The 26568-nt window shown below is 43.8% G+C and overlaps 2 pseudogenes; both read right to left on the bottom strand.

Moving 5' to 3' along the window:
- Positions 1-1097: 1097 nt before the first annotated feature.
- LOC117721221 (U1 small nuclear ribonucleoprotein C pseudogene) lies at positions 1098-1561 on the bottom strand (annotated as a pseudogene).
- Positions 1562-6977: 5416 nt separating this feature from the next.
- On the bottom strand, positions 6978-7673 carry LOC117721729 (galactose mutarotase pseudogene; annotated as a pseudogene).
- Positions 7674-26568: the final 18895 nt, after the last annotated feature.

Here is a 26568-nt window from a genome sequence, read left to right as displayed (position 1 = left end):
TAAGGGTCTCCTGAGTTTGGGAGTCTTCAAATTGATGGAACTAGAAACAAAAATCATCCTGGGTGAGGAAACTTAGACCCAGAAAGACAAACATCACACTTTTCTCTCATTTTTGGATGTTAGCTTTGAATCTTCAGATACAGGTGTTTCTCTTGGAATATCTATAGAGGTCAGGAAGTTAGTAAGGAGTCATGGTGAGGGAGGTAGAACATAGTGGTAGAACAGGTTTTTTTCTTTTAAAAAAGAGATTGATTTATATTCGTTTTTATGTATATGAGTGGCTGCCTGCTGTATGCATGTGCATCACGTGCATGTCTGATGCCCATGAAGGGCAGAGAGAACATTGCATCCCTTGGAACTGGAGTCACAGGAGGTTGTGAACCACTGCACAGATGCTACTTCCTGAACTTGGGTCCTGTGCAGGACCAGCAAGGGTTGTTAACTGCTAAGGCATCTCTCTAACATGTCTTAGACAAGGTTTCTTGAATTACAATTTTTAATACTTGTTGAGATTGCTCTGCAGGGAAAGGGCCTTTGTTTGTGCCTGCTGCCAGGGTGGAATAGACCCTTTCCCAATTCTAGTTGCTGCTGAGGAGTTGACCCACTGTGCTTTCTAACGAGCACCTGATTGCTATAGAGGCTTCTGTTGGGAAGTTCCAGGCTCCTGTTGCTTCCCTTCACTTCTCTTTTGCACAAATTCAAACACTATGTAGGTTTCAAAGCTGCTTTGAGTTTGTCCCCAGCTGGTGCATTTTGTGGTCTGCTTGTTATCTTGCTCTGGTTTTGCTCTTTAATTACCCTGTTTTCTGGTGGGGACTTGGGATACAAATCTTCCACTGCCTCTCCAAATGCTCTTCATTGGAATAATGATGAAAATCTCTTAATTCTTTTTGGCGAACTCATACACCTTGGAACAATTAATACAAAGAATATCTTTAAACCTTAAGAATGTATTCACTTCTCCCTCCAAAAGTATTCTTCTCTCTGTTTAGAAGGGAAGTTCCTTGTGGTGCATCTAGTAAACACTCAGGCTCAGCACCAAGATCTCCTGGTGAAACAGAACAAGAAATATAAAATGATAAAGTGCGCTTCTGCTCTTATCTGTCTGGCAGAGTCATGCCAGGCTGTTTGGGCACCATCATAAGGGAGGGCAGGAGGTCTTGTCATTGGAGGCCCGGGCCTCCCGTGGGTGGTCTCATCCCAGGAGCTGGTCCTACAGGCATCATCCCAGGAGGAAGGGGGTTCATCATTGCTATCATGGGAGGAGGGCCTTCCATATGCAGTGCAGGCATGCCAGGCCAAGAGGACCTGGGAGACTGGGGGGAGGTGGGATCATGGCCCCTGCAGGGGGAGGAGCAGAGAATGGAGTCTGAGGGATCTTTCCTTGTTGAAATGCAGCCTTTGTTTTGTCAATCAGGCTCTGGGCCTGCTCCTCCATCCATTTCTGGTAGTAGTCTTTCACATTCTCTTTGTGTTTCTGACCACTGCAGTGTGTCTTCCTCACAGACCGAGAATCATGGGTAAGATACGTATCACAATAGTCACAATAAAACTTACCCATGATGCTCCACAGGCTGTTTGGCTACCGGGGTCCCAGCAGCCAGGAACGCTAGGATTCTTTACCTTGGTGCACTATGATAAAAGTAAATAGGATGGTAGCTGAAGTTGGGAATGAAGACCCCTATACTCGGGAGACCCTTCCTCAAGTCTCAGGAAATCACGACCACCCAAAGATCACAAGAAACCATACCTGGATGCAATCAACAGAGGCTTTATTAGGGAAATTGGCCGGTGGTCAAACCACAAGCTCTCTCTCTGAAGAGCAAGGTTTGGCCAAGAGTGATGGGTAAGGGGTCTTTTAAAGAGCAAAACCACAAACCAGGGGAGTGGGGAGGGGGTGAGGGGTTGCCAAGGATACATAACATAAGAATATCGAAACATTCCAGAGAAACCCACCCTGAAAGGTTAATAGCCATGGAAATTACTCAGTACAATCATTTTTCTCAAAAATGTAGTCTTACCAAGTCACTGTCCCCTATACAAAATATATCATTACAAAATATTTCTCACTTCCTCCAGTCACAGCCCCACCTAGATGGCTTGTATTTTTTATGGTCAGGAATGTGTCTTTCTGCTTCAGTGCCCCCCACCCCCCACAGGTGGGCCTGCTGCCTGAGGCTTGAGGAATGTAATCCAGCAAGTGTCCTCTGATTCAGGGGTAATGTCCTTCACCGGGAATGTGTCCTGGGGTAGTGAAAATCTTACATTCAGTTCCACTTTCTGGAACTTGCATTTTTCTGCCCAGGTCTAAGGGCAAAGAAAAAGTCTACATATTTCATAAAATGGTCTTTATAATTTTCACTGTACAGGAACTCTTATGGGTTTTTTTTTGTTGTTGTTAGAGGCAGCGTCTCACTGTGTAGCCTAGTCTGGCCAGACTCTTGGAATCTTTCTGCCTCAGCCTCAACCATGCTAAGACTATAGATGTGCACCCACGCTTCACTTATTTTACATTTTAAAAGCTACTTGACTTCTAAAAGGGGAAGCTTTAATTTTTTTTTTTTTTGATAAAAAGAAAAATTAATTGTCCAAGTGGCTAGCGCACAATGAATTACAGTAAAGGTGGATGTCAGTTGGCATTGGGAAAGACCATCTGTAAAATTGGATGAAAAAACAACAACAAAAAAAAAAAACCCAAAACCAAAATCTTAGGCTAGAACAAAGAAGTAATTACAGGCAGGAATCTAAATCCTAGGCTAGAACAAAGAAGTAGGCTTCAGGCTTGAAAATGACTTTGGGCTAGGACAGGGAAGTAGGCTCAGACATTTTGGATATACTGATAAACCCTTAGAAACAGTGATCGTGGGAATGATCATGGGACTTTGTTTATTGCCTTGCTTATTCTTTGACTATCTGGGTTTATTGTCTTGCTCGTTCTTGACTATTTGCATCTATTTTATTGCTAGTTCTTCAACCTAGAACTGACCTTAAGACTTGCTTGTAATTTAAATTGCATAAAAGCAAAAAAAAAAAAAAAAAAAAAAAAAAAAAAAAAAAAAAAAAAAAAAAAAGAGGAGGAAGAGGGATGGGTTGGGGGTTCACGGGGGAGCATGGGGAAAGGGGATAACATCTGAAATGTAAATAAATAAAATATGGAATAAAAACCCTGAGTTAGGTGAAATATTGATGTATTTCATTTGTATAGTATGTCAGAAAGCAGTTACATATTAGAGCTTAAAAGTAGAAATCTTGGTAATACCAGGAGGTCATTTATAATTAGTCTAACTTTGTAGGTTCATTTATCACACATTTTAATATATTTGCCCAATTATAACAATGACCATAACAGACATTTCTACCTTTTTTTTCCCGTAATGTAGGATAAATAGGATACTTGAAGAATACATGGTAGGGAAGCTATGGTTTGTCTTGAGTGTCACAGAAGACCACTGACAATAAATAAAAGCCATCCATGTCCTTAGAACAGAGAAGGAAGAGGGAACGGATACAGGGAGAATGCTATCTTTTATTTCCCTAACAGATGTGAGAAATATTAAACATTTCTAAAATAGAGAATTAAACAATTAGATTTCTTTTTAAAAGATCACTCAGAGTCTACCTGAGGTATTTTAAATAACATAAGAAATCCAGAAGAGCTGGGTGGTGGTGGTGCATGCCTTTAATCCCAGCACTTGGGAGGCAGAGGCAGGCGGATTTCTGAGTTCGAGGCCAGCCTGGTCTACAGAGTGAGTTCCAGGACAGCCAGGGCTATACAGAGAAACCCTGTCTCGAAAAACAAAAAAAAAAAAAAACAAAAAAAAAAAAAAAAAAAAAAAGAAAGAAATCCAGAGGAATGCCCCCAATTTCATAAAGAGTATAAGATTATAACAACCCCCACCTAAAACTGATAATACAGGAAAAAGGAGTGAAATCTAGGTCCCTGTTCCTTGTCTCACCAGATGAGGGTAGATAAAAGAAAGGAGTGTCTTTTTGTATTGTTGGACCCTAAGATCCAAACTGGGGGATGCAGAAACACTCACAGACAGCCGATTTGATGTAATAACAAGAGGTTTATTAAATTGATGACCAGTGCACTGGGGTTCTCTAGCATGCAGGCAAGAGGAACCCCAAGCCAAAGCTAAGGGCAGTTTTTATACCATTTTCACAGAGTTCACGAGGGCAGTTATACAATTACCTCTTAAACAATAACCACAAAGGCTATATCAAACAGTTGTTACCAGGTAACTCAGATTTGCACATTATCTTTATGACCATGAGTGTTAGCTAAGTGGCTTCTGTTTACCCAGGTTTATTATTAAGAGCCCAGCTTCCTGATTACCTCTTGTCTTGGTCTCCTGGAATGTGTGTGTAAGTCTTTGGAATATGCTCCTCCCAGGATTTGTCCTGGGGCAGTTAATTTTTGAGTTTAAACTGAAACCTGAGATTCTTTTAATTTTAAGTTTAAACTGAGACCTGAAATTCCTACAGTATCAGACACTAGGGAGAGGGAGGGACTGACGGTCTGGGTTAGGTGAACATTGTTACACAGACCAGAAAGGGTTACCCAAGTCTCTGGGAGGGAGGGATCAAATAGGAGAGCCATTACTCTTCTCTGGGACCACTGTCTAGCATCTCCCCAGTCATGCTTCCAAGGGGTTAGTCAGGAAAAGGGACTGCTCTAAACAAATACGCCAAACCAGAGAATTTATAAACAGAAACGTAGGCTTTACATTTCTGGAGCCCAGAAAAGTCCTATTACTCACTTTTATGTCGTGTCAATGTAGAAGCACAACTCTCACTTCATAGAGGTAAAAGTTTGTTCTGAGGTCAAATATAAGTGACTATAGCCTGGAGACACAGAGTCAGAGTACCCCGAATTCCAGGTTTCAATGTGGTAATAGTTCGATGAAGTTTTTATAGTAATAGATCAAAGAAAGTCACAGATAAAGTCACTTTTAAAATGCTACTGGTGGAAAGTTTAGGTAGGTGGGGAACCGTGTGTGGTGTTTAAGAGGTCAGTCAGCTCAGGAACTTTGGAAAATTCCACCAGACCCCTCCCCTTCTGGAAGAGAAAGGTCACAGAACACTTAGGCAAGGAACCCTTCCCCTCCAGAAGGAAAAGGCTAATTAATATTCCTCAGACCACAGGGGGTGGGGACCAACCTGGGGTGGGAGGCAGAGCACTTGGACAACAGACCAGACCATTGGCCATCCAGAGACAGGAAGCCTCTGCCACCTTATTCCCTAAAGACCAATCAGTTTAAAAGTCACATTGTTCTGCCAATCATATTGTGCCTAGCTGCTGTTTCTCTATGCTATCCCTGGAGACTGTATAAATGTCCGCTGAACAAGCTGCACGGGGGTCACTTCTCCTTTTGGATGCAAGGTGACCCCAACATGCTTGAACAGTAAAAATTCCTCTTAGTTTTGCAATGATCTCCGACTCCCCGTTGTTCACTTAGGGGGTCCCTGGTAAACTGAGGCTCCTCGTCAGAGTCTTACAGTGTGTACCCATTTCAGCAGACAGAGACTGGTGGCTCTGTGAATTTGAGGCTAGTCTGCTTTACATTGAGAGTTCCAGGCCAGCAGGGCTATATAGTGAGACAAACAACAAACAAAGCAAGGACACCTCTGTGTACTGGCTGGTTTTGTGTGTCAACTTGACACAAGCTGAAGTTATCACAAAGAGAGGAGCCTCCCTTGAGGAAATGCCTCCATGAGATCCAGCTGTAAGGCATTTTCTCTCTCTCTCTCTCTCTCTCTCTCTCTCTCTCTCTCTCTCTTTTTTCTCAAGATTTATTTATTCTATGTATATGAGTACACTGTAGCTGTCTTCAGACACACCAGAAGAGGGCATCGGGTCCCATCACAGATGGTTGTGAGCTACCATGTGGTTGCTGGGAATTGAACTCAGGACCTCTGGAAGAGCAGTCAGTGCTCTTAACCACTGAGCCATCTCTCCAGCCCCAAGGCATTTTCTCATTAGTGATCAAGGGTGGGAGGGCTCATTGTGGGTGGTGCTATCCCTGGGCTGGTAGTCCTAGGTTCTATAAGAAAGCAAGCTGAGCAAGCCAGGGGAAGCAAGCCAGTAAGTAACATCCCTCCATGGCCTCTGCATCAGCTCCTGCTTCCTGACATGCTTGAGTTCCAGTCCTTTGGTGATGAACAGCAATGTGGAAGTATAAGCTGAATAAACCCTTTCTCCCCAACTTGCTTCTTTTTTTTTCCAGGGAGGGGGGAGGGGGGAGGGGGGAGGGGGGAGGTTTATTCAGGAGATAGGGCAAAGGTGGGGGGGGGAAGAAGATGGAAGAGGAGAGAGGAAGAAGAGAAGTAGAAGAGTAGAGAAGTGGAGACTGGCCATGACCACGTGGAGAGACGGGGAAGGGAAGGGGGATGGGGAGGAGACAGAGAGGAGCTAGAGGCAAGAGATCAAGAGAGTAAGAGATTAAGAGAAAGAGGAGGGGGCAAGCAGCCCCTTTTATAGTGGGCCAGGCCTACCTGGCTATTGCCAGGTAACTGTGGAAGTGGGTTTAGACAGAATACTAACATCCCCCCATTTTGGTTTAATTAAAAAAAGAAAAAATAGAGGTGATAGCAAAGCAGGAATAGGGTCATTGTGATATCTGGCTACTTCCTGCTGGCATTGGCAGCGACATGTCTCTAGAGGGAACCTAGGAGAATGGGTATGGAGGATGTTTGTCCGGTCTTAGGAGAGTTGGCTGTTTCCTGCTGTCCAGGGTCTACGGAGCCATCTGAGGACAGGTCAGAAGGAACAGGTCCAGTAGATGCAGCTGTGTGTGTGACAGGAGATAGAACATCTGGAGGTAACTTCTCTGGAGCTGTTCTGGATGTGCCTGGACTTGACAAGATGTAGAGAATAAGATTAAGTACATTTGGGAGAAAGAAAAATTTTTCTAAGATGTACATTTGAAACCCAGAGGGATCCCACCCTTTGGAATAGGTAGTAAGTGAGAACTTTAGGCATCTGGATGGCATCTATTTGGTCCGTGAGAGGTAGATCTGAGTGGGTTTCCTGTAGCTGTTGGAATCAGAATCTCATCCACAGGCAAATATGCATCCGCTGCAATGGTGACTTCATGGTCATATATATTTGGGGAGCCCTGGCCTGCTAGGTTGAAATAAGAATGGTTGGTCAGATTAACTGGAGTGGTCTGGCTGGCCTGTGCTCTGTAGTTGACTACAAGCTCTCCACCATCCAGGATATAAGTCACCCATACTTTCAACTCTCCAGGGTAGCCTTCTTCACCATCTGGACTGACTCGAGAGAACTGGACACCATTGGACAACACCTGAGGGGTCCAGAGGACCTTATCAGACCCTGTGAATCTGCCATGGAGACTGTTGGGCTCTCTGTTAGTGGGCAGGTGGTATTCCTTCCCATCAACTGCGAACCTTCCTTTGGCAATTCGGTTGGCTACCCTCCCAACCACTGCTCCGAAGTAGGGCTGCTTCTGGAGGTAACCTTCCAACTCGGCAAAGCCAAGCCCCACATCTGAGGCTTTCCCCTGCCTGTCTTTGACCTGCAGATTTGTGATCGTGCAGCCCCAGGAGATGATGTCCACACACAGCTGGTCTGACCGAAGCTGGAACTTCTCCACTGTCCTTCCTCCCGAGGGCAGCTCTCCAAACTTGGTTCTGGTCACTGAAACCATTGGGAAAGTTCGGGGCGTGCAGCCTCTCCTTGCTGTTCAAACTCTCCCCAAATTGCTTCTTGATCGTGGTATTTGTGCAGGAATAGAAACCCTGACTAAGATACTCTGTGATAGGCTCCCTATGTTGTCAACAGTATGCCTAGCCCTTTAAAGTAGGGGACTTTCTGTGGCAAAAATGTTAGGCTGGGGACAAGACGGCAACATTAAGAAGCTACAAATGCCCTAAGATAGACCAGCAGTGGACTTGTCACATTCAACCACATCACTGAAGTTTTAATCAGCTCACCGTAATGACAGAATGTGTTGTGAAAAGAGAGTTGTTCTCTTCAGGAGCCTTGGCTCACAGTAGCTTGACCAAAACGGCAGCGAGAACAACCAGCGGGAGCAGTTATTTTAGTTCAGGGCTTCAGAGGTCTTAGCTCACAGTCCTATGGCCCCATTCAGTTGTATAGAGCATCAGGGTAATGGGGCAGTGTTATCAGCAAAGCTCTTTACCTCTTGGCAGACAGGATGTGGAGAGCTGCAACAAGAAGGGCTGGGGAAGGAAGACCTCCCCCTGCAAGAACATTCCCCTAGTGACCTGCCTCCCCTAACCAGACAGGAAGTCTTACCATTTCCCAAGCGTTGACTCACATTTTAATTCATCATTTGATCAAATCATCCATTAGGTTAGAACCCTCACGATTCTACTGTCTTTAGAAACATCCTCACAGATACACTCACAAGTGTGCCTTACTACTCTCCCATGCCTGTGTCAATTGAATCAGGCTGACAAGTTAACCAGCTCAAAGAGCCAGCTGATTAACTGACAGGTTTGGAGTCTAAGGAGGGCTCTTCCCTTCAAAGATGGCTTCTTGCTTCTGTGTATTCACATGGAGCTTGCTTGAGCTAACAGCAAGAGGTGATGCAGGGATGGCGTCAGGAGAGAGCATCCACATAGCTGTGGAGTAAATTAGGAGCCAAGGTGAAATGCCAGGAGAGAACGCGTCAGGGTAGAGCTGCCTTGCTTGCTCACTCTTTACAGTGAGTGCCTTTTCTTGCAGACGGAAGATTGAGGAAGCTATCTATCTTCAAATTAGAATTACCTCTCAGTATTATGAAAGAATTGAGGATCTAAACGTCTTTGCATTTTTACTTGTAAGCCCAGCCGTGTAATGTAAGAATTTGCATTTATATAGCGACATTCATCTAAGGCACAAATGTACTTTCCAGCACTAACTCATTAATCCTTCCAACAGCCTTGTGAAGGAGCCAGGGAGCAAGATTATTCCCATTTCACAAATGGGGGGGGGGGGGGAAGGAGCCACTGAGAGGGGCCAAGTGATTTGGGTGAGAATTGGATGAACCTATGGAGGGATTAACAGTGGCATTAATTCAGTTCTCTTGGAAATGAGTTATGAGTGATTGGTTCAACACAGGTTGGTACTCAGATACCTCAGAATTTTTTAGTAAATTACCACCTCACTTTGGCTTTATAACCAACAGACTCTGATTATTATTCAGGTTTTAGTCAACCTGGATGACAAATAACCCAATTTATGTCATGGAATTTCAAGTTCTATTTCTGACTATTAACTTTAGAGCCCAGGAGTCACAGGCTCTAAAAAAGAATTATGAGATCAGGGCAATACTGAAAGAAAGGCTCTCAGCTTAAATCCATGATGAACAGCAAGTTTTAGCTTCTGAACTCCCAGAAGCCAACTTTAAGGATTTAGAGTAAGGGTGGTAGTATGAGCCTGTACCCCCAGCTAGCTATCTGCAGTTCAAAGTGTTGTAGGGTATCCACTGGAAAAGACTACTTAGACTCTGGCTTAAGCCAATAGAAAGTCTTTGTTAGCTGACTGGTGTCTACACTGGGTGTTCGGGATCCCAGTGTAGCCTCAAGCTTTCCCCCAAGGTGGGTTTTTAAACACAAAACCGCATCCTGGGTTGACATACCCTAATTAGCAAAAACATCTAGTGGGAAGCTGAACTATAGAAGCAAACAAAGCAAGGTTAGTATATTTAGGGACTTTCCCAGAACTATGGTCTTCGATGGCTTAGGTCTTTGTTTTCCTTTTGGCAGGTGGTGCTGTCTCTATGCTGAGTTTTACAGCCTGAATGGTTGTTTCGTCATGGACTCAGTTGTGCTAAGATCTGGAGGCCTACGAAGGCCTCGGTGTCTGTTATGTTCCCCACTGGTTCTATGGGTTCAATTTATCAAATTGTGAAATCTGGGGGCACGGGTTATGTTGTCTAGGATTTCTATCTTATGTAGATAAGTAGGCCTTTGAGTGAGCAGGGTTCTAAATTAGAGCTAAGAGTAAAAAGATTAATGGCCTAGCCATGACTGTAAGTAGAGTAGTTGGGGAGGGGGGGAGGGGGGAGCACCAGGAGAACAAAGATTAGTACTAGTTGTTAGATTCTTGACATCTTTATTTTTTAGTTTATTTTTGACCATGACAAACTAATTATCTCTGACTGGCTGGCATGGAAGCAACACGTTTCTCCCAGTGCCATACAGAGATGTCCTTGTCTCATAAAGATGTGGTCTAATCCTTTTCAGTTCTGAAGAACAATCTTAGCTAAAGAATCTGGGGTTCCAGATGGGGAGCAGAATTTTCTAGATAGTCTGGGTCTATGTCTACTTGAACAATGAGTGCCTTAAAGTTTTAATCTCCCATAACTATGTCTGAAGTTCCAACTGCAGTGGAGTCCATGATACCTGGCCCCATCAGTAGGGGAATGAGGTTGGGGATGGCTCATTGTATGTACATGGGGAAGCCCAGAATCTACATTGAGGTGGGCCCTGCCCTCTTTTCCATCATATAAGAAGAGTACCTGTGACATAACATGCACAAGGGTGTAAAGGAGTGGGTTCTCCTCCTGTATAAACAATTCAGAAATGCACACTTTGTCGAGCTGTTAGCGCAAGCAAGCCAGGAAGACTCTGGAACCTGGAAATACATTTTATTGCCATTTCTGAAATTGGCCTGCTATGTATGGCAACAGGAACCTACATAGGGAGAACTATCCAGGGGACATCTCAGAGACATTAAACAGTCACTCTGGAGTAACTTGGAGTAACTCCAAGTAAACCTTGGAGATCCGCCCCACTCCCCCCCCCCGCCCCCCCCCCGTGAGCTTAGACTGCTCCCTTTTACAGCTATTAGAGTTGGAAGTGAAGTTTATTGTTTGATTAGTTTCAGTCCCAACATGATATGACAGCTTTGGGTCTAGGCACAGTTAGCAGTCCTGACTTATGTCTGATTGCGAATTGTTATGGAAATGATACACTCTTTTTAGCATCCTGACCACTGATGGGCTGGCTTCTGTTGCAACCTGGACCTTTATCCTTGAAGGTTGGTTCCTGAAGGAATTCCTGGGGAAGTTGGAGTTTTGAGGCCTACCATCTTGTATTGACAGGTTTGGGCCAATGGTGTAGGTTTCTTTTGGATAGTAAATTTGCTACCTGGATCTGAATCATTTAGGCATAACCTGACTCCTCAGGCTATTTTTTTTTAAACTTTAAAAAAAGTTTTATTTATTTATTTTATGTATATGTATAGCTGTCTTCAGACACACCAGAAGAGGGCATCAGATTGCATTGCAGACGGTTGTGAGCCACCATGTGGTTGCTGGGAATTGAACTCAAGACCTCTGGAAGAGCAGTCAGTGCTCTTAGCCGCTGAGCCTCAGATTTTTTTTTTTTTTTTTTTTTGAGATAGGGTTTCTCTGTGTAGTCCTGGCTATCCTGGAACTTACTCTGTAGACCAGGCTGGCCTCAAACTCAGAAATCTACCTGCCTCTGTCTCCCAAGTGCTGGGATTAAAGGCCTGCACCACAACCGCCTGGCCAACTCCTCAGATTCTAATGGTTTCCCAATAATGATCTTTAGCTTCCTGCCAGACTCTCACCTTTATGGATACTGAATTGCATTGTCTTTGACCACAGATAGGTACTATAAAGAAATCAGTATGCTCTTAGGAGGCCTTGGTTTTGTAATCTCTCTGGGAACAATGATATTTGCTTGGCTCCTTGCTGTTCAGAGTGTCGGGAGGGGGCATCAGCCAGGCAGGCATTGTACTGGATAAACCAGAGCCTTTTCTTTTTAGTGATGAACTCACAGCCCCAGGGGTGTGCTCCTCTCTGGGAGTGAGTGAACCATCCATTCCCCAGGAGCCTCTGGATGTCATATTTTACAGAACTCTATCTGGAAGGTGGGTTGTGTCACAGTGGATAGGTTGGCTGTGAGTTCCTTGGTCTGCTCATTATAATTCTGGCTTATGGGAGACAAAAAAAAAAAAAAAAAAGGACAAACTACTAACACATCTCATCTTTAGGGGATCAAAGGGCATGGTGATAGCCCATCTGTTATCATCCTCTCTGGCCTTTTTCAGCTGGGTGTGGTAGGCCCACAGGGTGACATGAGTGACCATCATTGCTATTTTGGATTGAGATTCTGTTTATCCACCCAAGGTCTCCACGGCTGGAACTTGGAAGGCCTGCACACAGGCAAAGGCTAACTGTCTAGTGAGTAGTCTTATTAGTTGCGGGGTCTATAAGGACTTGGGGAAGGAATGGATAGAAGTTGTAACTGGGCTTTTGGCTACTTTTTGGGTTTCTTTCCCTTCTGCCCTTCTCTACCCTAACCGCTCAACACTAGGCAGGAGAGAGAGAAGGCTAGAGGGGAAGGGGGGTGTTGATCTTGTTAGACCCCCTTCTTGCTGATTAAGGGAGTGGAGTTCTTTGGGGCAATGTTGATCTCTGTATTAGGATATCTCCAGCAACCAGCAACCAGATACCACCCCTCTCAGGGCTCTGGCATTTTTATGCCCTCTCAAGAGTCCTCAGTATTCCAAACATCTTATGCTTGCAGAAATTATCTGCAGCTGGCAAAATCACGATCTTGCCAGGATAGGAGGCGCATCGCAGTCAGCTCCTGAGGACGGTCTGAAGCAGCTCTGTATCCCACACCTGGGATTCAAACAAAAACACATTCTTAGAACATCTCCATGTTTTAAAAGAAACCAGATTCCTCACTACAAGTGATTCTTGATATGATGCCCTTAGTTGGGTAAAAGGTAGAGATTTGCCCAATTTTTGCTGTTTCAAGGACATAGTTTTAAAGATTTATTTATTATTTAATCTTTGTGTGTGTGTGCATGTGTGTGTGCTTTGTGGTCTACAGGCATAAAAAAGAAGTTTTTAATCAGCATTTAGAATCTTTGTCAAATTTAGAAGAACTATGGCCATGAGGGCCGGACCATTGTTGGACCCCAGGGAAAGGGCTAACCCAAATCTAGGAATGTTTTTTTGGGATTGAGTAACTCAGCAGTTTTGATTGCCTCCAGATATGTGGCCTGGTGGAGCTTGGAGACCACCTGTCTTCTGATAACAACAAGAAGTACGAGTCTCTCACCTGGCAAGACCATCACCCCTTTGTCTCCTGTTGGCATCTTTTCTTTTTGTTCACTTGTGTGTGTGTGTGTGTGGGTGTGTGTGTGTGTGTGGGTGGGTGTTAGGCTGGGCCCTAGATTAATTTAGGTTCAGGCAGATAAACAAGATTTGAAGAGGTCTAGCTGGTTTTAGGGCCACCTTAGGGTGGCCAAGTCAGCTGTCCTGTTCCCTTGGGCCTCTGGGGATCCCCCTTTTTGGGTTCCTCTCCCGCTGAGGTAAGTTTAAGTGGTCTTGTTCAGATGCGAGGGTATTCTAGGACTCGGAAGCCCAGGAACCATACAGCTCTGAGGCGGGAAGGTATCCCAATGGAAGGGCAACCTTGAGACATTGGGGGCCCAGGAACCTTATAGCTCTGAGGTGAGACAGTGTCCCAAGGACAGGGCATTCGGAGACACGGGGTCCCAGGAACCACATAGCTCTGAGAGGAATCTCCGTAGCTCCCAGGGAAGAGTATCCCAGGGAAGCTGAGGCGCTGAGGAGCCTCAGCCCTGCTCCTTTTCTTCATAGCTTCATTTTCACCTTGGCTTCTTCGATGACAGAGTCACACAAGGTAGGAAAATCTCACGAAAGAGATTTATTGGAGGGTCCAGGGTGTGGAGGGATAAATTGCTCCTAGGAGCGGACCGCAAGGAATTAGACAAAGGACAGGGCTTAGATAGGATTTCTGAGGGCAGAGATTTCCAGATTGAGGATTGGTGGGATTTCTAGTCCTGAGCTTGGGGAGCTCAGGGATTGGTGGGTTTTCCTGCTTAGGGATTGGTAGCTTTTTTTAACCCCCCCCCCCCCCCCCCCAATAAGGCCCATGGGTTAGGGTGGGAAATCCTTCCCTGCTGCAGCCAGCTTTTGCTGAGGCACCATCTCTATGGGGCTGCTGGGGTTGGGAAGACAGGAGAGGAGGTGTCACCACCGTGGGCAGCTCCTCATGATGGTAGTAAGTTGAGACAGGAAAGGCGTCCCCACAGTGAATAGCTCTTGAGGGGCAGCTCCTGCTGAGGTAGAAAAGGTGACTCGCCACGTGGATAGTTCCTGGGATGGCTGAGAAGATGTCATGATGCCATTTGACAGGAGCCATCATTTTGTACGGCTTCCGTGGGACATTTTTCTACACTTGGCCCGTTACCACAGGAAGGAGGAGCCTGCCGCTGTGGGAGGGAGGGGCCTGTCACCGCTTTGATGTTTCTTGTGGTGCAGTGGCTTTTGTGGTGCACAGCTCAGGGAGAGTGTACCAGAGACACCAGCTGTGGCAAATACCTCCCAACTGTCTGTGTGTACAGTCTTTCTTCCAGTGAAGTGCCTGGGTTAATACCAGGTAGAGGTTTTTGGGTTTCTCTGGGTGACATAGCAGGACCAAAAGGATTTGGGTCTGCAGCAAGAGAACATAGGTCTTCAGCTGGGAGTATGGGGGTGAAAGCCACTGATCAATACAATGTATGTGTTGGGGGAACTGTTGAGGTTGTGTGGGATTTCATGTTTTAGACACCCAAGTCCAAAAGACGACCAATTGATTTCACGGAAGATCCAGAGTTTTTCTGTTTGGGGAACAGATAGCATATCTGGTCTTATTCTGTAAAATTCTCCTTTGGGCCATGACAGCTGATGCTTACCATAGATGCTAGGATCGTCATAGCAACAGCAGCAGCAGCAGCAGCAGCAGCAGTCAATGCTGGAAGTGGGGCACAGCGCAGCAGGACCACTGTGAGTCTCTGCAAAGTCATTCCAGGGGCAACAGTGGGTGGCTGTGGTCCCAGGACAGCTCATGGTTCCTTTTATTTTAGATCTGTTTCTCCAACCAAGTGACAGAAACACACACAGATACACACAGATACACAGATATCACACACACACACACACACACACACACACACACACACACACACACACCAATAATAGCAAAGTCATCCAGGGGTAGCCACCACACATTCATACTCCTCAATAGATTTGGGGAGTCTCAGAAGGATCTTGGACCCTGGATCAGCAGGCAAGACTGGCTTGGCTTGGCTTGGCTTGGCTTGGCTTGGCTTGGCTTGGCTTGGCTTGGCTTGGCTTTTCTTTCTTTCTTTCTTTCTTTCTTTCTTTCTTTCTTTCTTTCTTTCTTTCTTTCTTTCTTTTTTTTTCCTAAACAGAAGGCATCTTAACCAGACTTACCTCCAGAGGTGACAGACCAGGACCAGGAGACTTTCTAATTTTTTCCCTTTTGAGGTGGATGTCAGGGGATTGATGAAAGCAAGTCCTGGGACCTTGGAGTATTTCAGGTTGTGAATTCCCTAGAAGCCCCTTGACTACTGACCAAACTCTTCCCCACTCTGGAAATCCTGGTGGAACCTCCAGAAGCATTGTGAGCTATTCACCAGAGAAGACTACTCAGACATGTGTTTAAGCCAAGAGAAAGTCTTTATCAGCCAGCGTGCAACCATTCTGGGCATTAGAGATCCCAGTGTAGCCCTGAGCTTTCCTCAGGGTAAGTTTTTAAGTACAAAATCATAACCTGGGTTGATACACCTCAGTTAGCAAGAACTGTTAGCCATAGCAGAGCCATAGAAGCTAAAAGCAAGGTTAGTGTATTCAGAGACTTTTCTAGAACTATGGACTTTGATGAATTATGTCCTTGTTTCTGTCTTGGCAGGTGGAGCTGTCTATGTGCTGAGTTTTGCAACTTCAATGGCATTCCCATCATGGGGTCGGTTGTGCTAAGGTCTGGGAGCCTTTTTAAAAAATCGAAAGTATTGTGACCCCAGTAATTTGAAGTTGGTATGAACCACATACTTATAGCTACTTAATACATACATACGTACATACATACATACATACATACATACTAGTAGTAATAAAGATTTGGGGGCATGCAGTTTAAGAAACATGCTAACGGAATTTATAGGAAATAAGAAATTTCATAAATGATTATTACATTGATTGTAGCTGCGGGACATGGTCTTTATCACTTTGGTCCTTCTTTCTGTGAAACTATGTAGACTATACTTCAGAACTGTCTCCTCAGGGACAAAAGAGTTGAAGTGATTTTTTTTTTTTTTTTTTTGCCTGTTTGTTTTTCTTTACATAGGATTTGTTTGTTTTGAGACAGGGTCTTACTACATAGTTGGTACTGGCCAGGGACACTGCATTCATCTTGGCCTCCAACTAGTGACCCTCCCCTTGCTCCACCACTACTAGTGTTACAGGTGTGCTGGACCATGCCTGGTGAGAGGATATATTTTTTTTTATTTACTAATTTCTGCTCTTCAGATGAGCATAGCTCCCATGACACACCAGTCTACTCTGCGCTCAATCAGAACAGCTCCTGCAGGCAGAGGAAGCATCTGTCCCCCCACAGGCATTCTAGGAAGCATTCATGTATGCTAATGCCGACAACTCACATCTAGACCTATTTGTGAACCTCAGAGTGCAGGCAGAGGGTAAGATCAAGGCCCTGATACATCTGCTACAACATTCAATTATTCAACACTTACCAAATACGTTATGATATACTGGATGCTTTGTCAGATGGGGCAATTTCTCTGAAGTATATGTTTTGATTAAAGTATATGTTTTGATTATGATATTCTCCACATCATCCTCTTGTAAGTCAGATCTGTTTCAAACAGGTTACAATATGAGGAGAAAGGCAGAGAAACTTGTAAGTGAGCTTGAGGTGGAAAAACACATTGTATTGATGTGTTTTTTTTTTTTTTTTCAACCAGGTTTGATTGAAGTGGTGATTCCCTAGCCAGCCTGCTTCTCTCATTGAATCCCAGCATCTGGGTTAGGCCCGGGTGTGCAGCCAGGAAGGGCAGATTCCTCCTGTGTAACAACCCTGCTTCAGTTATGTTTCCATTATTTTTCCACCTAATCGCTATTTCTGAAGCTGATTTGGGTTCAGACTCCTCTCTTAAGCTGACTCAAAAATCTATATTCTTTTTTCGTATCACTTTGCCTGCTTTTTCCGTTTTCAACCTGATACTCCACTGTCAGAGTCTTCCCTGTGACACAGTTCAGATAGTGTTTCCATCCCTGGTCCAATGCTCTCACAAGAATGTTCTTCTGCGATGACTCTGGTCTTCTAAGACTTACCACTCTTGTTCTGTAATCATAAAATGTCGTGCGCTGTTCTGATGTTCAAAGTGAAGGGGAGATGGATTTTCCTTTAGGTTAGTAGACTGTTAATGAGGAAAGACAAGCCCCTGCCTGCTTCACCTTGTGCATGCCTCCCTGGTAGCATTTAGAACTCTCCAGAGTCAATGTAGTAATGGAATAATAGTGGAGAAAAACTGAGAGTTGATGATGCATTTGCTTGACTTGATAAGCTGTCCTCTGAGGTGAACAAAGGAATCATGAAAGATACAGCAGTAGGAGCAGGCAGGGCTGTGGGAGGGAGCTAGCAGGAACAAAGCCCAAAGGAACAATAACAACAACAAAATGATTTAGCAATTCTAACTGCTGAAAGGCAACTTCCTCCTTAACCATGGAAACAGCTGGAGAAAACAATGGCATATAGGGCCAAAGACATAGACTCAATCTATAACTTGACACTGAATGTTTTCATGTTTGGAAATGTTTGGTACACCATTATATTAGCTGTCGCTGGTGGGGGAAGAGGAAAGGGAGTGAAGGTTGAGCAGATCTGTGCATCAGAAAACAATTCCAGAATAGAGGCTATAACTCAGTGTATAGCACTTGCGTGGCATGTGTGAGGGTGTGGTGGTTTGTCTAGGCTTGGCTCAGGGAGTGGCACTATTTGGAGGTGTGGCCTTGTTGGAGTAGGTGTGTCACTGTGGGTGTGGGCTTTAAGACCCTCATTCCAGCTGCCTGGAAATCAGCATTCTGTTAGCAGCCTTCAGATGAAGATGTAGAACTCTCAGCTCCTCCTGCGCCATGCCTGCCTGGATGCTGCCCTGCTCCCTCTTTGATGATAATGGACTGAACCTCTGAACCTGTAAGCCAGCCCCAATTAAATGTTGTCTTTTATAAGACTTGCCTTTGTCATGGTGTCTGTTCACAGCAGTAAAACCCTAACTAAGACGGGGGGCAGGGTACATTCAGGAGTACATGAAAATAACATGAATGTAAATGGAAACCACAAGGGTACATTACTCCTTGAAGACTCTTAGCCAGGAAGGAAAAAGAAGCAGGAGAATGGCAGCCATGAAAGAATACAGGCTCTCAAAACTGTAAGGAGGGTGTGCAAGTGAGCACACTCTCCTTAGATACCAGTGGGTATAGTTAGAGAATTTTGTTTCTTTCTTTTTTTTTTTCTTCTCCTTTTTTTTTTTTTTTTTTTTTAAATAAAGGCTGAGTCTTTTAAAAACATAACTTTTTACTAATTCTTTGGGAATTTCACATTATGCACCCTAATCCCACTCATTTCCCAGTTCTTCCATATCTGCCTTCTACTCCCACCCCCACCCCCTCCCCCACAAAATCTAGCCTACCTCTCTGGGCAACACCTACTCTATCAACCACAGCCTTCTCTAATACCTGTCATAGCCATCCTGTCTCCAGCTCCACTTCGGTGTGTCTCACAGTCTACACCCTTTTGCCCAAACAGCTTTACTTGAAAATGTTTGTTGCAATGAGTTATTGGTCTGGTTCAAGGACTCTGGCTTCTGTTATACCATCAATACTGGATCCTCACTGGGACTTCTCTCGGGTATCCTTCTCTTGCCCTGAGTCATGGAGATCCTGTAGCTTTGGTTCCACAGGACTGGTCCTTCATGTACTCCAGCAGTTCACAGGTGGGGTAGATGTTGGGGTGGACCAATTCAAAGCCCTGGATCTGGCCCTGAGTGGTAGCTGTGTTGGTTTGCTCTCTTGAGCTCTTGCCTTCAGGGTCAGCTCTCTGTTGCTGTCCTGGCAAAGTATGAGGTCCTTTTTTTTTTTTTTTTTTTTTTTTTTTCATTGCAGTTTACATGTATGAGTGTTTTGCTTCCATGTATTATGTACAATGTGTGTGTGCAGTTCCCACAGAAGCCAGAAGAGGACATCAGATCAGATCTCAACTTGGCCGTATATTTACATTTAATTTAAGATTAGCCTTTTTATTGTGATAAAAACATATGGAACACGAAATTTATCATTTTAACTCTTTTAAGTGTACAACGTAGCAGTGCATAGTACATTCACAGTATTGAATATCCATTACCACGATCTATCTATTTAGTTGAGCCTTTCAAAAAGCAGCAATATTCGAGTGAAATTCTTTTCATTATAATGTTTCCTAAGAGATCTAGTCAATTACTGGAATGCTGGATCAAAACCCATTATATGAAATTAACTTATGAAAGCAATACTTGTAAGGGCAAAGAAATAATCCATCCTCAGGGCACAAAGGAGCGATTTCTCTAAGATACATATTAGATAGCTACACTCTTGTTGTACTCTGAATACCTTTCAGTTTAATATTAGTATTGTAGAAGGACGGGCCCAGCGCAGGAAAGCCTTCATTAAGTAATGAAGCTAGTTTAACACTCACACTTAGAGACACAAGTGGATGATGCCTTTGGATTCTCATTGGCAAGTCAACCCACTCTTGAGCTCTTGATTCTACCATGTGCTGGGTTCTTATGCTTAAGAGTCTTTTAAAAAATAATTTAAAAAGCACTTAAAGACTTGAGATCTGAAATCCCAGCCCTCCTACATGGAGATAAGGGGGAAGGGCATCCAGCCAAGATGTGAGAAAGGGCTCTACTCACTGAACTGTGTACATGTGTGCATGCACACACGTGTGTATACCTGCATGTGCATGCCTCTCTCTGTGTGTGTGTGCATGTGTGTGATCCTATGGGTTGAACGTAGGGCCTCTGTTATTCTTAGCAAGCATTGTATCACTGAGTCACAGCTCTGGTTCTGCACTGAATGAATGCCCTCACTTTGCCCTTTAAAAAACTTAATTAACTTTTTAAAAAGGTATTTTATGTGTGCAAGTGTTTTACCTGCATATATGTCTGTGCACCATCTGTGTGCAGTGCTGAGACCTGAATGTGGCATCATCTCCCTGGGCTGGAGTTACAGAGAGTTGAACAATTGTCTAGGTGTTGGGAATCAATCCTTGGTCCTCTGGAAAAGCAGACAGTGGCTGATCTCTCTCTCCAGGCCCTAGTTTTGTTTTTTAACATTTAAATTTTATATATTTTGTACTGTACTTACATTATCTCCCCTCTCTGTTCTGCCTCCAACTCCTTCAGGATCTCCCCCAACTTTCAAATTCATGGCCTCATTTTTTATATTGTCTTTTATTTTTTATGTTATTGTTTTATACCTAAATATTTATATGTGCATTATGTCTATATGAGTTAATATATAAATACAACCCACTGAGCTCTTCTACTCTTGCCATATGTATGTTTATTTAGGGCTTACAACGTTGTATTGGATAAATCACTAAGGAAGTCTGTGGTGGGGCATCCACCTGAAAAGACTACTCGGACATGGGTTTAAATCCATCGATAGTCTTTAGTAGCTGACTGGCAACCACTCTTGGTGTTCAGGATCCCAGTGTAGGCCCTAGCCTTTCTTAGAGTGAGGTTTTAAGCATAAAAACCATATCCTGGGTTGATATACTTCAATTAATAAGAACACTTAGTGAGAAGCAGAACTTGAGAAGCTATAAAGAATGTTAGCACTTTTGAGGCTTTCCCTGAACTGTAAACTTGGGTGGATTAGGTCTTTTTGTTTTAACATGTAATGCTAACTATTTTCTGAGTTTTATGGCCTGAATGGTACTTCTATCATGGAGTTGGTTGCTAAGGTCTGGGGCTGTCACAAAGTTGTTGCTGAGAAAGACTGACTCTTCCTCTCTCAAAAGTCATTCATTGCCTTTAGCTCTTCATCTAGGGATGGAATTGTGAGATTTCCTCCCATCTAAGCAGCATGTCAACTGGTGCTGTCATTGTTCAGGTCTTGTTTAGGCAAACATGTTGAGATTTCATAGGTGCAGCTTCCCTGTCATATATAGAAGACATGCTCTCAGAGCAGATGCCTTGTCCTTTGGCTCTTAGGATCTTTTCACCCCCTCTTCTGTGGTGTTCCCTGAGCATTAGGTGTGGGGCTAATCTATTGATTGCACATTGCACATTGCAGGGGCAGTGTTCTCTGGATTTTATTTAGTATAGCTTTCTTCCCCACACCTCCCCCCCCCACTTCCCTTTTCCCACCATGTGGTTGCTGGGAGTTGAACTCATGACCTCCTGAAGAGCAGTTGGTGCTCTTAACCGCTGAGCTATCTCACCGGTCCAGTTATAGCTTTCTATAATTGTTTCTGCTACAAAAAGAAGCCTCAAAAACTTGAGGCAGGGTCTCAATCTGTCACCGAACTCACTATGTAGCTGAGAATGGCTTGGAGTTATCTTCCTGCCTCTTCCTCAGGAGTAATGAGATTACAGGCGTGACTCACTCCACTTGGTCTCACTGAACCTCTGCTTAATAAAAGTAACAGAACTATGAATCAGGTCCTCCTCAATTGCTTCTCTGCATCGAGAAGGGTCTGAACGCTTGGCCTTTTTGATGTAGGCAGGACAGTTGCAGATAGGAACTTATGTGCTTGAATTTTTTTGCATATATGTTGGGAGGGTTACATCCAGCCAAACTCAGGCCAGCAAGATGGCTGAGTAGGTAAAGATGATTGCTATCAAGTTTGACGACCTGCGTTCAATCCCTGGGGCTGACATGGAGAAAGACAGAAACCAACTATTAAAATTGTTTTCTGTTTCTCTCTCTCTCTCTCTCTCTCTCTCTCTCTCTCTCTCTCTCTCTCTCTTCTCTGCATAAAAAATATGAAAAACAAAGACTCTCAGTGAAAGGGCTAAAACTTGTGTGGTGATATATACATCTTTAATTTGATAGCAGAATAAGGTTTTGAGTCTTTAGATATTTTATAACTTTTTGTTGTAATCATTTAAAAGAATCAAAATTAGGCCGTGCTCCCCAAACAGGAATCACCTGTGATTTTGTCAAGTGTTTAGTGTGGTTACTAACTACTCCTCTTGCTTTTGTCCCCAATCAATCATTTCTGATCAAGTAGGGGAATAATCGAAAGGTTCTGCTCTCTACTTCCCAGAAACACATGCAAGAGCTCTCTCTGAGAATTATCTTTTAATTAAGTGCCTACATTTTATGTATTTTCACGTAACAAACACCTATGTGCTTAGGTGTCAAGAGTGTGGTTGTTAGACACCACCAACAAGCTTATTCTGAAAACAGCTTGAAAATTCTGTAAATGAACATTTTCCAAGTGAGAAATTTATCAAGTTGGGATTTTGCTTTGGGGAAAAAAGGTGCAGAGAAGTGAGGAATTAAAAACCCAAGATCAGACTTAAAGAATGATAGTCATTCTAACCTTAGCAGGCTTGAAAAAAAAAAAAAAAAAAAAAAAAAAGCAGGAGGTACAGAGAGCTAGGCCCTTCAGAGCATGTGGTTGGGGACCAAAAGAATCACTAAAAATGGTCTTTATTTCCCTGCCCGGACACAGGACATAATTTATGGGGCACGACAGGAAGGGCGACATTCTGTGACTATGAACGTGTGATGAAAGATTCTGTTTGCAGGTTTGTAAGAAAGCCACAGCCCAGACCCAGGGGCAAGACAGACCTGCTTTGTTTTCGAAGGAAAAGTGAAAAATTTTAGTGAATGAATTATTTTCAAATTTCTTCTAGTGTATACAGGGGATGGGGGAAACAAGGAGGAGAGAGAGAGAGAGAGACAGAGAGAGAGAGACAGAGAGACAGAGAGAGAGAGAGAGAAAACGAGCCAGCCTCAAATATAAATGCCAAACTCCCATACTGACCTGTTTCCAGAGCTACCTAATCAGCTGCCCAATAATGCCTAGAAGAGGTGAGGATTGCCCAGAAAGGCAAGAGCCATCCCTTGCTGTTTGAATGACTATTCAGGTTGGTAGCAATTTCAGAGATAGAAAACACTGGGTAGAAGGGAAGAAAGGTTCCCTCCCATTGGTTATTCCTCTATAACAGCAAAAAGTCTGCTAAAGAGAGAGTGTGTGTGCATGCATACATGCATGTGTGTGTGTTGGGGATAAGGGAACCCCACAGATGACTGGTAAATTGGCTGTTACTTATTTCCATCAACTGTATCCAGGGAATAACTGCTTTGCATTGAGTGGGATAATAATCCAGGCTTACCAGATACCAGCCCTGAGATGCTGATGGTGGGAATGATGACAGTCACTGCTATCTACTGAACATCTGGTATGAGCTGGGCATTTCCTCACATCATCTATTTGTACACAGTCTAATGTCATTGCTTTTGTTTTATATGCAATGAGCTATTAAGGCTGGGATTTCTTTGTCTAGTGCGACCCAATTAATATACAGGTGTATCTGGAATTTGAAAGTAGACTGGTGGGATTCATGTGCTAAGATCTAATCAACATGAGGATGTTTTAGATGAAGCTTTCTGACGGTGATTAGGTCATGAGGATGGAGCCCTTGGTAATCAGGAAAAAAAATGCAATGATAAAACAACAGTATACTACCCAGAAAGTGATCCCTACCAGAACTTGACCCTGCTGGCATGCTCTTGGGTTTCTAGCAGCCAAAACTGTGAGAAATAATTTTTTTTCCTACAAGCTGCTCCACTGATGGTACTTTCAAACTGACTGATGTAGTGCATGGCCCAGCAATGTCCTCAGGTATGTCGGTGTCACCTTAGGCTGATAGAAAAGTAAGACACTTTACGCCTAGTTCTTGTTTATTTTTTCTTCATGAAAGATGCACTGGGTAATAAGAGATCAATTTAAGCAATTCAAGCATAGGGAGAGAAGGCAACTGCAAGTCAGGGCTGGTAAAGCGTGGAGCTCAGAAGGGACATTTGCAAAACCAAGATGAGTTAGGGCTACAGAACAAAAGTCACTGCCCGCTGCCCGCTGCCCACTGCCCGCTGCCCGCTGCCCGCTGCCCACTGCCTGAGGCTGCTGACAACTGGCCTATGACTGTCATGTCCTCTACCACAGAGGAAGAGCCACACCCTTGCTTTGGGTAGGAGGTGACTGCATACTTTTATATTAAAACAAAATTTCAGATTTCTGCATCTGATTAAAGAACACAGTAGCTTCTGAGATTTCCAGTGATCATTTCCCCAACCCTTGTGATTTTTCTTTGTAACTGAATTAAATCTACAAACTTCCTGCGATGCCTATGAATTTACAGAAATGGAGAAATATACCACTGGATTATAGGTGTAAAACATACCCTATTTATTTTCATCGTTCGCTTAATTATCATTTTTGAATTTAAATTATACAGCTGTCTATTAAAATGTGCAAATGAAAGATTTTTACCTCAACACAAAATAAGGTATCTGGGGATATAACCAAATTACATGTTTATTGTCAATATATCTGATTCATTTCCTCATAAAGAATCTATTTGATTTTTAGATATTAGAAAACACTATCCTATCACAGGAATGAGCACTCGTGCCATTTACATGAAATGTGCTAACCAGTCAAATGAAATAGAAAGGCGATTTGTGTTGGTTTGGAAGCGATAAGTAAGAAGAGAGGTGGGGATTGAGTGCAGATAGGTGTGTGGCTTTGAGTGTGTGCACCCGAGAGAAGGTGCTGACACGCCCTGAAATCAAACTTGTGACTCTTGGGAGTCATCTTTTACTCTCCCCTCAGCCCCGCGGATTTGCACAATGTGGCACTCGTGTTTACAGGTCGTGCCACAGCAGACTTGCATGGTTGCTCTCAGTTACTCCTTGGTGACACCCAACTGTTTATATCTCATCTTTGACGGAGTTGGAGAGCAGCCAGTGATATAAATCTTACACAGAGAGCAATGCGAGGCTGTAAATGACTGCTGCTCTGCGTCTAAATATAGTTCAGCCACAAAGTTATCTGTTTAAAAACCAAGAAGTGCAGCATAAAGGACATTGTGCTTAAATAACAATGTCCCATCGGTAGAAAGTCAAAGCCAATTACACCAAAGCCTCATTTAATCTCTGTCCTCTTTGTGGAGGACCAGGCAAGTCAGAAGGATAGCCCCGTTAAGCTTTCATTTGTTTCCAGTTGTGAAATGAATGAATAAGTGCCCCCAAGAAATACATTAAGGGAGATCACATATGTTAAAGAAAATAACAGAGTGTCTAGCATATGGTGGCTATGTGATAAATAAATGATACAGTAGTTTCTTAATAAATAGAGCGGAGCTGTTTCCTGCTAAATAAAAACCAGGCTTCTGCTTGAAGCCCCTCACTAATGCATAATTATTATTTCACTGTATGAGAGATTCAGGGTGCAATTTGTGACTTGGAGTACAATTTGCTTATTGGGGGCAGGGGCGAGAGGACAGGACGCAGAAAAATCATTGAGTCTTTTTGGCAACTGCGCTTTGTTAGTGAGGAGAAAAGGATGCTCCATGGTGGATGTTGGAGTTTTTAACCTTCTGCTCTCTAATCTCCTGGGAGACCTGGCAGAAGGTTTTTTAATTTTCACTCTTCTGTTTTGAGACCCACATATCGAGAAGATGAAGAAGTAGAATGTCCTGGGAGACAATAACGCTTTCCAACTTAGTGGCGTCAGCCTTCAAGCTGATCTGAGATGGGTGTCGAGTGCCCACTACCCTGCTAAATTGCTTTGACCTGCAACAGTCATGGAACACTGAGAGATTAGAGAAGACACAAAGCACAGCGAGACACCCTAGGATTTTAATTAAATATCCTGAGTTGACAAGCATCTGACAACACCTTCCTCAGATGCGGGGGTGGGTAAGGTGGGGGTAGGGGCTCAGGGTTGCAGGGGTATGGCGGTCTGGGGGAGGTGGCGAAGATCTCCAAATCATGTTCAGGGAGTCCTGAGGAACAGACGTAGAGGCTGTAGTCTTCCTAAAATCTGAGAATGACAGCTTTTATTTTAAGGTTAAATAGATAAATCAAGCTGGCCTTCTGTGGGTGGAATGAATCATAAATCCATCCGTTGCTTTCGTTCTTATGTATAACTTGATGAATCATGGGTGCCAAGAACGTGTCAGGCCCTGTCTTAGGCCCTGGAGATCATTGACCAAATGAAGGCATTTAAAATTAGTAATGATGCTGAAGAGGAGATACGGAAAGAAAATATCTTAAAGTTACAGTGTTCCTGGTCTTCTTTCCTCGGAGGTCCGAGAAGACGCCCGATTGGCTCATGTTAGTGAATAATGATGAGTGGTGATGAACAAACCGGAGAATGCGGAGATGCTACTGAGCTGTGGTGGCAACTGCAAAGCGTTATTGGGAGATAGGAAAGGCCAGCCTGTAGGAGGGGGCATGAAGCCTCTGTTCTTGCTTTGTCTGCTTGAAGGAGTATGGATGAGCACTTTGGTGACCACGTCTTCTGAGTGTGGCATTAGAAAAAGAAAATGTGATAAGGGAAGGGGGAAGGACGAAGAGCCCGCGTACCTGGCTTGCTTTATTTGTATTTTTCTTTGTAGTCATGTTTTGAGGCACTAATAAAGTACTTGATTTCAAGAAACCC

Source organism: Arvicanthis niloticus, chromosome 16, assembly GCF_011762505.2.
Source record: "Arvicanthis niloticus isolate mArvNil1 chromosome 16, mArvNil1.pat.X, whole genome shotgun sequence".
Taxonomy (NCBI): domain Eukaryota; kingdom Metazoa; phylum Chordata; class Mammalia; order Rodentia; family Muridae; genus Arvicanthis; species Arvicanthis niloticus.
This window is presented reverse-complemented; position numbering and strand designations above follow the sequence as displayed.